This window comes from Dasypus novemcinctus, chromosome 3 (assembly GCF_030445035.2).
Source record: "Dasypus novemcinctus isolate mDasNov1 chromosome 3, mDasNov1.1.hap2, whole genome shotgun sequence".
NCBI lineage: Eukaryota > Metazoa > Chordata > Mammalia > Cingulata > Dasypodidae > Dasypus > Dasypus novemcinctus.
In genome coordinates, this window is record NC_080675.1 from 44,300,534 (window position 1) to 44,315,808 (window position 15,275).

Genomic DNA, 15,275 nt, shown 5'->3' on the forward strand with positions numbered 1-15,275 from the left:
GTGTAGCCCGCCCAGAAGTGGCACTGCACACACAGAGAGCTGATGCAGCAAGATGATGCAACAAAAAAGAGATGCAGTTTCCTGGTGCTGTCTGACAATGCAAGCAGACGCAGAAGAACACACAGTGAATGGACACAGGAGTAGATAATAGGAGGATAAGGGGAGAGCAATAAATAAAATAAATCTTTTTTAAAAAAGCCAATCAGTGCTGATGCTGTACCAAAGAAGACTGGCTTCAGAGCCATCCCAGCCACGATATTACCCAGCCTCTCACTATGCTGTGCAGACAGGAAAGGAGGCCCTGGACATATCCCACCTCCAATTTCCAACCATGCAGTTCACATGTAAAGCACTATAGCGCCAACTAGCCCTTGGGGTTATCTACCATGGGGCCACTGTGTGGACTTCTTAAAGAGGGCGGTTGAAAGCAGGAAATGTGTAAAGAGTGAGGGTTCAGATGCTCTGAATAAGCATGCCCACCATGTCTCAGGGTTGGGTGGCTCCCTTAGCTGGCTCTATTTACCCCTAGACACCACATGGCCCTCCCCTTCCCACTCCCTGATCATGGAGCATGACTAGTGCTGAGTTGTAAGATTATGCTAAAGCCATATGCCTGGTTCTCTGGCTACACACACACACACACACACACACACACAGTTTGCCACTATTCATCTCCTGTAGTTAAACACCATGTGAGAAGATGAACCTAAGTAGAGGCAGTGTATACGGATGCCATGGTGGGCAGGGATGGGGGAGGTTGGCCGTAGGAAGACAGCTGCCTCACTCACCCTCCGGGTGATAACTGCTAGTGTGGGTTGAGTTCTTATCTTGTACTATTCTTAGGAATTTTGATGTATTAACTTATTAACTCTCACAACAAGCACTCACTGAGATGGTATCTTTTTTTTCTTATTTTACAGATGAGAAACCTGGGACACAGAAATGTACAGTCATGGTAACAAGTTCACACAGCTACTTAGTGGAAGAGGTAGGATTTGAATCCCTTCAGAGCCCTTACTCTTAATTACTTACCTGTAATGAATTCCCCCCAAAAAGGATATGGTTGCAGGTATGTGAAATATGTATCTGGAGTGGTAATTCTTAACCTCGGCAGCGCTTTTGAAATAACTAAAGAGTTTGCTGAAATACCAGTGTCCAGGCACCACCCCCAGAAATTCTGATTCATTTGTTCTAGGGTGGGGTTTGGATATCATTATTTTTCACAGTTCCCCAGGTGGATTCTAATGCTTTAGATTTAGTGTTTTGGGCATCCACGTAAAGTATATTCATTCTTTTCAGCCATCTAGACATCATACATCATGTGTGCCCGAATCTAAGAAAACCCCTAAAAACATGGCTGAAAAGAATAAAAAACTGAGTTTTGGCCAATGTGTACATATGAGCTTTTAGAAATACAGATAAAATAGTCAAAACATCTACTTACGTTTAATCTATTAATTTAGTTACACATACACATTTCAAATCATACATTACAGAGAGTAATAAATTTAGAAACACTACTTTTTCCATTCTTATATCCAACAAAACAATTTTATTCAAACTTCTCCCATGCATCCTCCATGTCTGTGCCTTCTCACTACCCCAGAAGACACATCTGGTGTCATCTGCACAAGTTTCTGGCAAATATCACCTGTACTGCTCCTTGTTGATTGAAATACACCACTTTCTCAATACAGGTATAATGCAGCCATGTTATAAATATCCATTTGCATAACCTTAGGACAGTTGGTTTTGTGTGTTGTGGGCAGGGCTGGTAGGCTAGGTTTACCCCTAGCTCCATTTTGATTGATCTCTACCTGGGTCTAATCAGTTGTTAGATCTTTTCAATATTACCCCTGCTTATGGGCATATCCTCAATTTTTATAACCTATCAACCTCTTGCTGGATTGCCTTTTAAAGTGAGCCTTAAAAAGCCACTTTTTGGGGGAGTGGCTCAAGCAGTGAGAGCAGCAGCCTCTCACGTGAGAGGCTCCAGGTTTGTTTCCTGGTACCTTCTAAAGAAGACAAATAGACAAGAAGCAGACAATGAGCAAAAACAAATGAGCAGGAAGTTGATGTAGCTTGAGCAGTTCAGTGCCTGTCTCACAAAGAAAAAACATACAGAAAAAAAAAACACAAGACATTGAGCAAAAACACAAGCAAACAGACAAGGGAGCCATCTTGGGGGGGGGGAGCCATCTTTGCAATGACGGCTGCACTTGCAGTTGTGAGGTTACACACTCAGCAAGAATTGCCAAAAATGCATTAAATTTCTTTGCCTCTTGCTTCTTTTTTAAACTGTTTCCGTCAGCACTGACCTCTACAATGTTGATTAGGGTGGTGTCTTCAAAGAGGGTTTGGGGTTCAAATAAGGTAACTGAGCGTATGTCCTCTAATGGGAAAAACTCTGTAAGGTTTCCATTAGAAGATGACTGACTCTCTTCTGAAAAACATAGAACGTTTTTATTGAACACCAAATGAGGAGTAAGGCACTGTAACTTATGTTTCTATACCCAGTGGTCCAAGCAGCATTGTACCTTAAGTGCTTCGAGTTTCTTTCCCTCTCTTATTATCCTTCGACTCTGAGAAGTGACAGAGGCTCAAGAGGCTTCCTCCTCCCTCGCAGCCCCGCCTCTTGCCCTCTCCCCAGCCAGGTGTCCCGTCTCTGCCAGCGCCCTGTCTCAGCAGGACGGTGATGCAGCCGAGCAGCTTCTGGAAGGCACTGGGTTTGAACAGGGATGAGACAAACCTCCTTAAGCTGCTTATTCTATCTTGGGGATTGTTGCTCCTAGTCAATTGATACTGGAAATAATTACTTCTTAGAATCTTTGAAAACCAAATGTGTAAAGAGAAATTAAAATCTAATTAAATGGATGTAGGCAGTTCTGTCTGAGCTGACAACTCTTAAGCCACTGCAGTTTGTCAAAGGTTACATTATCTCTCTCTCTCTCCCCCTGGATGCTTTGGGCTTTGCTTGGCTCTGAGCCCAGAGCTCCTCTCCAACACCCTATTGTCTCTCCTGTCTTGGGCCCAGGATCCTGATTGTTCTTGGGGAAAGACCCTGGCTAAAATAGGTCATCTATCAGTAGGCTTGCTGATGGGTCTCCTGCAGAGGATGGGGTTCTCCCTAATCTTGAAGCTTCAAACCAGTGTTTCTCCACAGGGCTGTGTTGTAGCAGGGGCAGGGGCAGGGAGCAATACCACCTCCTGTTGAGAGACACCACTTTGAGCCAACTCTATTCAACCACGCAGCCAACAGCAGCCAGCCTTAGACCTCAGCTCTGGGATGACAGTCTCTTAGACAGTGTCAGCCCCACTGTGGTCTGTGGACCAGTCCAGCCTGGTGAATGTGTTGTTCCTAGCCTACTTTGAGATTCCCGCGTAAGTGGTTAGAGATTTTTATAGCTCGTTGACATTGCCACGACATTTTTATTGCATTTTAAGGATCAGAAAATCAATTTGTAATGGACTAGGGGAAAAAAAAAGTGAGCTGTCACCACTGATTGTTTGAGAAGTTCTTTCCTAGGCCCTTCTTACCTATTCTGGATCAGCATCTCTCTCTCCCCCCGCTACCTCCTCTGTGAGTTCATAGTTTCTGCTCCTTCTCCACTCTTCCCTGCATTGACTCATTAAGGTCTTTCCAATCTCATGACCTCAGTTCCACCTGCCAGCTGCCCAGGCTCTGACACCATCTGGTCTAAAGTAACATGAGAGGGAATCTGATGGGCATTGGTCACCTTTTCCCGCCGGGCTTCAGTCTGAGATGATTCATGGGTTGGCTTTGCCTGGGTCATGTCCCCTTCTGGGTCCATTGATTTCCACTTAAAAGAGAGGAGAGAAGAGCCACTTGGTAAAATACAGGGCACCCCCACCTCCCCACCCCTCCCCCACCAAGCAGCAGGTGCTGTGGATGGGACAGCTTCTTTTGGGAGGCATTCTGTGCTCAGCCTGTCCAAAACACTCATGCTTCATCTCCTGTCACCCAAACTAGGTGATATCAGTCTGGCTGACTCCCCAACCTACCCTGGATCTTGTGAGGAGTAAACTGGTGGGTATTAGATGCCAACTATCAGATTTTGGGGTTCCATGAAATGCACCTTGATGAGCATTTCTCACCTTGGAAACCTCCAAAGCATAGTGCTTAGTCTGCTTAACCAGTGAAAGGCAAATGTAGGACATTGCTAGAGGCATTTCCCACCACCCAACCCTTATGGCAGATGGCTCCATAGGGGTTAATTGGGCTTTGGCTGATGAAATCACAGCAGAGTTATCCTTTGTCGAAGCCTTTCGCCAGCATAACAGTTATTACTCCCTGGACAATTCCTTAGTCCCTTCTGAGCCATTTCATTTTCTCAGTCTTGTCGGAAATGAGCATTTGCATCAACATGTCAGCAATAATGCAATAATGTTATTGTTTTCACACTACTGCTAGGAGTGGGTGCTGCAGAGGCTGCCACACACTTACACCAGCTCACCGGCTGAGCCCCGTCCAGAGCCCAGGGGCAGTGCTCCATGGCATGCCTGGGTGAAGAGGTCCTTCTACCACCAAGTGCCCTTCTGGTGGCCAGCACGGGGCCTCCTGACCGGTGGGTGTCCACCCTCATAACCAGGCACTAGGAGTTTAGGCCACATTCCTTACCCGTCACTTAGTCGTGGGCAAAGAGCCAGTTGGGGAAGTTAGTAAAAAGTGGAGTGGGATTCCTCCATGTTGCTAGGGCTCGCTCTGGCCTCTAGGCGGAGCTCAAGGGCTCCCTTGCTCCACTCCACGGGAGAAAGTCTTGTCTCTCAGGATAAGACTTTGAGGATCAAGACTGGAATTTATATATATATATATAAAACTATACAAAAAAATTTTTTTTAACTATGACTTCACAACACAGCAAACCCTGTTGTAAATGATGGACTACAGTTAGTAGTACAATTATAAACGTGTTCTTTCATGAATTGTAACAAATATGCCTCACTAAAGCAAGGTACTAATAGTAGAGTGGCATATAGGAACTCTGTATTTTGTGCAAAAGTTTTCTATAAACCTACAACTTCTCTAATTAAAAGATAATTGGACTTTTAGCCCAGAGGAAAAGGTAAAAGAAAGATCTTTGGACTGTGTCTGGGTTACAAAGACCTGCAAGAAGCCCAGGCTACCAATCAAGTGCTCTGTGGCATGGCTTTCTCCTTGGCCTTGGCCTCTGTGCACCAGCCTCTCTTAGAGATGACAGAGGGGTGCCTGCTGCCTCAGGGGCTGGATTGCCACAGATTAGAAATTCAGGACCTTTGCCCCCGGATCCCTATCCTCTCTCTCTCTTTCTGTCTCTCTTCCTCCTCCCCCTCCCCTCTTTCTCTGTATCGTTCCACTTTAGATATTATTAGTAACCATTTCTTGCCCCACCTCCTTTCTCCTCGCTTGGACTGGGTTAAAAACTGGATTATTTATGACACCTCTTGAACCAGTATCTTCCATTCTAGTTCCTTCCCACTGGGCAGCCTGTTAGAGACTTTCATCTCCCCAATTCACCCCTTTGAAATTCATTTCCTACCCTTCAAATAGTGACCTGCACTTTCCCTGATTTTCTTTACACAGCAATAAAATGGGTACTAAATATGGCTAGCAAGAATGCTTTTGTTATGAATTTTCAACCTAAAATGAGACCAACTAGGTAAATTCTCTAAAACAGTGAAGCCAAGAGAAGTAACAGGATCCAGGGGGCGCTATCACAAGACATTTTGCCTTAGTGTTGAGCAGCTGCTCTGCCTTGGAATGTGGGAGACACACTGGAAATCTTACCTGCTGAGTGCCTAATAAAGTTATAAGGAGCTAGTGGCTGAGGATATGCCGGGGTCGTGTAGTACTATTTCCTAGCCTAGACCCCTACTATTTAGCCTCAGATGAATAGAGATGGGAAGGGCACAGACTTTCCCAAAGGGCAGGAGCTAGTCAAGGACGCTAGGGCCAGATAATCTTTTACATCTGGGCAGCACCTAACAGTGGCTAATCACCCCTAGAGTTAGGGATGCATTTATAAATCTGATATTAACACCCAATACATTATTTATGACCCCAAATATGAATAATTCAGCGTGTCTACATTTAGCAAGTTTCTGCTTATAAACCAACTTTACACTGGGTCTTGACTCTTGACATTGATCCAAGAAGGACTGGGAGAGAAGCAGTTGAGCTCATGTTCTGTGCCCAGTGAGACTAGGGCTGCCCGCCTGGGGAAAGTTTCAGCCCAGGCCCCATCTTGACATGGGGCATTGATTTAGCATCTCCACTACCTTCTTTCAGGGTCACCGCTTAGTTTACCCATCCATGCAATGAAGATAGTAGGTAGGAATAGGATAGGTTCATTTCAGTCTTGAGATTCTGAGAAGGAGGAGAAAAAGGACTAAAGAAAGTGAGAGGAACGAATGTAATATCCATGGCCAACAAGGTTGCACGTGACTGCACCCCAATCCTGGATAGAGCTGTGCCCGGGGGTTGGCTTCAGGCTATGCCTTGTCAATGGTCACAGGGACATATCTGGGTGTCTACATCCTTGTACGATGCAGTGCTCTGTCCCTCCTCTCTGTAAGCTACTTGAGGTCAGAGATTTCATCATCTCTGAATCTACTGCAGCACTGAGCACAGTGCCCAGCACACAGTGGGTCCTCTGTGTGAATGTTATACGAAAGAATTACTGAGGCCAGAGTGAGGTGGCTAAAACTTCTACTCCTTTGTCAGTTTATTCCACATTCATGATGAGGAAGGAGAAATTTGTCAGGTGGGGCTTTTCCCAACGTTCAGATTTCTGTCCTTCACTCCAACTGGGCACTTCTATCCCTTTTACTCCTTTAAGTTCCCCAAACTTCTGGAAAGAATAACAACCCTCGAGTTCTGCAAAAATCGTCTTTTGCTAATGGCTGGAGCTGAGCTGCTCTGCATACTTCCTAAGAGCTGATCTTTTGTTCTTCAACTATTGAAGCAGGAAGAGATGGAGCAGCCTGAGGAGCAGCAGGAACCTGGCCTGGGTGGGAGACCACCTGGATCCTGCCAGGTTTGTGGCTTGGAGCAGGGCAGTTCCCGGAGGCCTTCTTTGTTTACCTGCAAAAGGAAAGGGTCAGACTCAAGAGATGTATAAGGCCATTTTCAAAGCAAAGTTCTATTTAAAGGAACTGTGTGGGCAGGGAGAAAGGCAGTAGGGCCTATCTTGAATAATCCTGGGTTTAGTGACACTCAGATAATAGAATTGCCCATGTCCACTTAGATGGAGAAAGAATAAGACTTTGAGATTCTGTGAACCAAATGCTTTGTCCAATCTGGCACCTACAAAACTCAGATCTGAGCCAATCATCTGTGAATGCAGCAAGTGATGCAACAACGGACTGCTAAATCACTCCTGCTCCTGTAAAAATAACCTCACATGCATACCTGTAGAGGAGGGAAAGAGGCTGAAAGTGCCACCTTGGGCAATATGTAAAACTCTAGACAAGAGAGAGCATTTTGGAGTGCTGGGAGCTAAAGGTGGAAGTCTTGTGGTTACAAATATCCCTGAGTCACCTACTTTTAGTTCATATAGGAGAAATGGGAATTATTCTATTTCCAAATGATATGGGCCAATGGAGGCTCAGTCACCTTTTAAAAAAAATGGGTTTTCCGGGGATTGAACCTGGGACCTCGTACATGGGAAGCAGGTGCTCAACAACTCAGTTACATCTGCTCCCACAATCACTTCTTTTGGCAGGCATTTCTGGCTTGTGATCATGGGGCACAGTTTTCTTCTAATTAAAGTCTCTCTTGATAAGGCCCATTTCTTCTTTAGTCTTCTAAATTGAGGGAAAGGCACTGATCATGATTAGAAACTGAGTTCAGATTCCCCACCTCACTCTCTGCATATATTTACCAGCCCTCGTAATGCAGTCTTCTCTTTCTCCAGGAGAAAACATCCCTGCAACCTTAAGTTTAGAAGCCAGTCCTCTATTTTCCATGTCTCTTCTCAGGACCATTTTCAATATCTGTACCTTCTTTAGAAAATGCAGTGACCCAGGATTAAGTGGATTAGCACTTCCCAGCAGCTATAGGTATATTTTCCATTGCCCTGCCTCCAAATTGCATGTTTGCTTTTAAATAGCTCCACCTTCTGATTCATAGTCAGCTGCTGTTTCACTGAGATTCTCGGTTCATTTTCTCCCTAGAAATGCCTGTTTCCGTTGTATGGTGCCCAGCTTATTTACATGCACATAACAACACTGTGAAAAATGGTGGGCAATGAAGACTGTGATGATCATAATGAAAACGAAATGTTGATGACATAGTGTTGGAGAAAGTGGATGGCATTCTTGGAATGCACTAATGCCTGCAGAGATATCTCTGGTGGAATGTTCTATTCACAGGAAGTCATAGATGGCCTTAAGCAATTGCCAGCTCTCAGCATTGTTTTATGACAATTCAGTCTTCTGGAAGCATTAATGCTCCTTGGTAATGCACTCTTCAGGAGTTTCCAACGCATTCTGATCTTATTCAAACGCTTAGAAAGACTCTGAGTATCTCGCTGGTCTCAGACACAGAGAAAAAAAGCCAGAGGGGACAAAGGTGGGTAGAAATGTCACAGGGCCCTGCTGTCCCTTAGACACATTCCTGAAAGGAGTTCAAGGGCTAGTGACTTGCTTTAGTGTTGGGGGAGGAGCATTTTGTGGATGTATAAGAGGCCCATACCTGAGACTCTGCCAGCCTGGCTCCTCTCCAGGAGGAGGTCCCTGCCGTAAAAGTTACTCCTCTGTGGGTGGTTAGGGGGGTGGGCAGCTGGCAGATTTTGTTAAAAATACTTTGGTGTTTTCTGAAATGTCTTTCCATTGAATTCAGTGATTTGATAAGTGGTTTTGAACACCTGAACACATATAAGGAGGCACGGGCGGGGGGCAGGGGGGTGGTAGGAGGTGGCAGAAGGAAACCCATGCTGTGACAAAGAAAATGCTTGGTTTAACAGAGGAGAAAAAGACCACTTTTGATTTGAGTGAGGTAACGTAGGAATTGCACCTTAAAAGAGAACTTTTTTCATTTCTTCTTTTTATTACAGACATTGTCAAACATATACAAAAGTAGAGAGAATTGTGGGATGAACTCCCACATGCACATCAGCCAGCCTCTACAATCTCAACACATGGCCACCCTCGTTCCATGCAAAACCCCACTCATTTCCCACCACAACCCCCAATGGATGATCTCAATTCAAATCCCAAGGAGCATATCATTTCATCCGAAGGGACTTCAATACATGTCTCTAAAAAATAAAGACTCTATTTTAATACAACGACAGTATGATTATTACACCAAAAACAATTTCCTTAATATCATCAAATATTCAATCAGTACCCAATTGTCTCATAAATATTTTTACCAGTTGGTTTGTTCAAATCAGGATACAAAGTAGGTTGATAGGTTCCTTGAAGTAGTTTCCTCCTCTCTCTCTTTTTCATTTTTCTTGCAATTATTTGTTGTTGTTGTTATTCAAAAAACGAAGTCATCTGTTCTCTACTTTCCCCTAGTCTGGATTTTGTTCATTGCACCTCTAGGACATTTAACATATTCCTCTGCTCCTGTATTTTGCATAAACCAGCAGTTCAGTCTAGAGCTGGATCAGATTCGGGTTCAATGTATTTGGCAAAGCTCCTTTTACTATGGGGTTGGGCACTTCCATCAGGAGATTCATAATGTCTGATTGACTCTTTCTGTGATGTCAGCAGACGCTAATAGCATCGCCTAGACAAATACGCTATTGCTTAGCCTGGGTGACAGTGACGTGGATGATTGTTTTGTGATTATTTTATAACCTGTAAATGTATGTCTCATAAGACTTCCCATTTGGAGATCATATCTCATTATTTTCAAAAGAATATGGGCATTTTCCTAGGCAGTGGCGAGCCACTGAAGGCTTTGTGCAGGGCAGTGAGCAGTCAAATCCATGGGCTGAAGCACAGTGCCTAGCAGAGTACTCAGAATCCTGCAGATTAAAACTGGGCCTTGGCAGCTAGAATTCTGGACTCTGAAATTCACAGGACACGTATGTTTGGTGGTTTTATTGAGGCACACAAGAGCCTATCCTTTGGGGCACTTGCTATTATAGAGCAGATTGGGCTTCTGCCTCCCACCAGGGTCATTTCAGAGGGTGACAAGCAGCCCTAGTCAGGACCTAAGTGAAAAAGCCCTTATTCGCCTACACTTGTAGAAAACGAGAGAGTAGTTCTTACAGTGGGTGTTTCCAGCAGTTAATTAGAAGTGAGCCTCTGCCAAGGAAATTGGCACATTTTGACCATCTCAGGAGGGGGAGGAGTCCTGTGGTGTCAAATCCCACAGTCACCTCTTACAAGCTGGGTCACCATAGGCAAATTACTTAACCTTTCCAAACCTCAGTTTCCTCAACCTACCTCCTAGTGTTGTTTTGATGATTAAATGAGTCAAACCTTGCAAATCAGCAAGTACACAGTAAGGAACCAATATATGTGAGCTGTTATTATTATGCAATATGTGATTCTTCTGACATTTGCTTCCACAGCCTGGGAATAGTCATCTTTGAAGTGGAGTCAAGAAATACTAATTGATGAAGCTGGTATTTAAAAATGGCTGGTTTCTTGGCTCACTGAAAGGAGTTGGCTACAATACCAATGTGAGTCGAGTGATTTTTTTCCTTTTCTTTTCATTTTTTTGTGAGGAGATTTTTGTATATTTGGAAAACTGGTGAAGTTTCTGTGTCCAAGCAGGGAATAATGTTGATTGCACTGTTTGTCATCTAGCTCCTTGGGCCCTGTGACAATTTGAAACTTTCTGTGGATCCCAGAAATAATCATGTTCTTGAAGCTAATCCATTTCTGTAGATTCAGGACCCTTTGATGGGTTTTGATTTAGCTGGGGGCCTTTGATTGTATTACTTCAGTGAGGCATGACCCAGGGTGGGTCTTGGTGCTCTTGCTGGAATCCTTCATAAATTGAAGAGAGAAAAAGCCAGATATATGGAGATACACAGAAAAAGGCAGCAGAGACAGAGAAACCTTGAGAGGTCGAGAGAGATGCCCCAGAAGCTGGAATCAGCAGAGCACAGAGGTTTGGAAAGAGGTCCCCCAAGAGGCTCAAAGAGAGGAGGCCCAGAGCAGAGGTGAGAGATGAGCCACGTGCCTGATAACCCACAGCTGAGCTCAGGGAGAAAGTAAGCCTGGAGAAGGCAGAGACCCAGACAAGCAGATGCTTCCGTGTGCCTTGCCATGTGGAAGAAGTCCAAGAAAGCCAGCAGCCAGGCTTTGGGGAGACAGGATCTCTGGTGATACCGTGGTCTGGACACTCTTACCACCTCAGAATTGTAGGCCTTTGACATAATAAATTCCCATTATAAAAGACAACACACCTGGTACTTTGCTCCCAGAAGCCTTTAGCAAACTAAAATAGGCCCCTTTATCGGAACCTGGCCAATGCCCCCATGGGAATTATAAAGTCATTAGGAAAAAAGATATAATTAACATCCAAAACAGGCAAGGAGACAAGTTGTCAAACTTTGTGATCTGCAAATGACTGAGTAAGAGGCTAAAATCACTAAAGAGAAAATTAAAACAGCAAAAGCCAAATTTGCCTGACTTGCTCTTTATTTTGGTTTAATGAGGGCCTCACTGAAGCTTGCTGATGGGAGATGAATGAGCTGAGAACAGGTCTAAAATTGGATCCTTCTTTCAGTTCTCATTTCCAAAGAAAACATTTTCCAGAATTCACTTAAGGTACTATATAGTCAATAATGCATTAACAAATATTTACTGAGCACCTACAGTGTCAGCCATGGTGCTAGGTTCTGGGGAGCCAGTAATGTACAAGACAGATAGGTAGCTGGCCTTATGGGACTTACATCTTAATGGTAGAGACAAATAATATCATCAAAAAGGCAATTACAACAGCAGGAGAGGTGGTATAACCAAAAGAGAATACAATCTAATTAATAATATCCAAAAAGCAGCCCATGGGTTACTAATCAAGGATTTAATAAGAATCAAGAATGGATACCATTTCTGCCCCTGTTGCCATTACCTTAGTCTAGTTTCTACGTAGACTAGTTTTTACCTACCACTTTGTGCCTAGACTCTTACAACAGTTTCCCAACTGGCTTTCCAGACCTCTGTGTACCAATAGCAGACTCTTTTTTCCAGAAGACCCCTTTTGTCCTGTCTTATGTCAAGTACTTATCTTTACTATTCATGTATTTTCATAAATTGCTTTACAACTTTTAACTGAGTTCTAAAAGTTCATTGGAATATCCCTTGTTCAGAGTAAAAAAAAAAGCTAGCCCTGTTCAAAAGCTTCTTGGACTTCAACACTGACAAGGTTAATCTTAAATTCTCTAGCCTAGATCTTGAAACTTGAGCATACACTTGCTAGTAGATAAGGGAAGATGGGAGGATTCATTGGCAAGAGTTTGGGGACAGGGAATGGCTGGAGAAAAAACAATACCCAGTGATATAAATGAGATCAGTGACAGTCTTTCTCATTTTGTTTCCTGGTGAGCTCTTGGCATCTTCTAAGCTTCTGTCCTTGCCCCTTAGAGCCTAGAGAGATGTGGGCTTGCCTAATTATCCCAGCACTAAGGTTGGTTGGGTCCTCCTTCATGTCAGCACTGACATTCAGATGAATATCAAAATTATGTAGATCCTGCATATCCTTTAAAAGCAATAATAGTGGGAAACGGACTTTGGCCCAGTGGTTAGGGCGTCCGTCTACCATATGGGAGGTCCGCGGTTCAAACCCCGGGCCTCCTCGACCCGTGTGGAGCTGGCCATACGCAGTGCTGATGCGCGCAAGGAGTGCCGTGCCACACAGGGGTGTCCCCCGCGTGGGGGAGCCCCACGCGCAAGGAGTGCGCCCGTGAGGAAAGCCGCCCAGCGTGAAAAGAGAGAGCAGCCTGCCCAGGAATGGCGCCGCCCACACCTCCCGTGCCGCTGACGACAACAGAAGCGGACAAAGAAACAAGACGCAACAAATAGACACCAAGACAGACAACCAGGGGAGGGGGGGGAAATTAAATAAATAAATTAAAATCTTTAAAAAAAAAAATAATAAAAAATAAAAAAAATAAAAGCAATAATAGTGACCCCAGTTAATGAATTCCATTTAGGGACTGAAATGATGCCTAATCCTGAGACACTTGATGAAAAAAATCTAACCAGAGAAGGTCGAATTTGTCTAAGCAATTCCAATGGATTTTCCACATTTTATGTCAACTCTACACACTCAAGCATTGGCTGTTAGAACACTTATCACATTGCATTTTAATTACATGTCTCCTTACTATTTCTCATGTCCACCAGACTGCTGTTTTCTTCAGGAACCATCTCTTATTCATCTTTTAAACAAATTACCTGGCATAGAGTCTGGTACACAATAGGTACTCAGTAAATGGTAAGTGGATTCTGTCCCATTGCCTTGCAAAACCATTTCTGAGCATTGTAAGCCACAGTAATTTGTCTTTTCTCTGAATTTTCACGGCACTTATCTTTACTATTCATGTATTTTCATGAATTCCTTTACAACTTTTAACTGAGTTCTAAAAGTTCATTGGAATATCCCTTGTTCAGAGCAAAAAAAAAAAGCTAGCCCACAAATCCTGTTTTTAAATCATCATATTCTCAAATTCACTAAATTCAACTGAGTGAACACTAATTGACACTTCCTATGTGCTGGGTTCTTGAATAGACACAAGAGATAAGACAATGATGAGGCCCTGTCTACAAGAAGCTTAATATCCAAATGAGCAGATAAATGATGATAGCACAGCATGTCAAGTATATGGCAATAAGAGGGAGTTTTCACTCTGGTGGTGGTCACAGAAGCTTCACAGGGAAAGTGACATCTGAGCAATGTGTTAAAAGGTGGCCTAGAGTCCCCCCAGGTGGCAAGACTGGAAGCAGAAAATCCCAGCAGAGGCAGAAGCATGAAAGCAGGGAGGCCTGAGACTGAGGGGCTGGGTGGCAGGGGCCTGGGGTGGCTGAGATATGCTGCAGGGGAGGCAGGTGCCATGCCGTAAAGCCACGCCATTGGACTTGGACTTTAATCTGTGGGCTATGGGGCTTCATGCAGAGAAGTGCTGAGATGACTCCAGTCTAGCTGAGGCCTGGAACCTGGGGGTGTAGCAGCTTGAGGCAGGGGCTCACGGAAGACCACTGCATAGCAGGTGAGAAACAGTGAGGGTCCAGCCAATGCTGCTGAGCTGCCCCAAGCTGTTCCCATTTGCCCCAAATGCCTTTTCTTCTAATTCTGAGCTCCCATACCCTCCAAAAAAATGGACAGTGGGCAGTGGGCTCCAGTGATATATGGGGGAGGGGTTGAAACGGGGAGACCAGTTGTCCCTGCCGGGGTAGAGACACAGCTATCTTTAGCTTGGTGTTTACCAGTGAAGATCACTTGAGTCTTCTAGCCCAGAAACACTCTCAGCCACTTTAGGGTAAACACTGTGTCTTTTAGGGCTCCCTACCCCCCTGCCACTCAGCCTCTAGCCTGGTGCCCTGCTTATGTCTAAACCAATGCACATTTGTGAATTCAGATGTGCTGATTAATCCATAGACTTTGCCTAAAATATATCGTCTTTGGGGAAGGATCAGTGCCCTGTGAACATTTTGTTCACTGCTGTATAACTGTTATATCAACACAGACGGTAATTAAAACCATGCAACACATCAATTCTGGTCTAATGGACTGCATCGCATGGAAGCCTGGCACGGAGTACAGCCTGGACCAAGGAGAAAAAGAGAAAGGTGAGACTCAGTCCCAACCCTCACCCTGCTCTGGACTCAATTCCACCGCAAAGCCTCTGGCTCCTCTTGACCTAAGTAATGGCTCCTGCGAACCACGGGAAGCCCTTAGGGGATGCTCAGGTCTGCTTACCCAACAGGGCTGCCCATCACAGCGTGTTTTCCTTTTCTTCAATTCAATGAAAAGAGACTCCCCTCAATATAATGTCCTTCTCAGGATTCATAATCCTCAGAGATTTTGGAGATGGTAAATCGAACATCACTGAAATGAAAATCATTGACTTTCTTTGAGGATGCAGGAAGCCCTTTGGGATCCTGCTGTGCCCAGAGACTCACTGAGAACATAGTTTTCATTTGGTGGGTGGGTGTGGACCACCAGCATCCCCTAAAGAATCCTACCATTGGAGCTCTGTGACTAGGGGGGCTAATGGGGTTTGGGGCAGAATTGGTGATATTTATTCATTTAACTAACAGTCACTGAAGGGCAATATGTTTTAAGGCACCAAGATGCAAACAAAAGA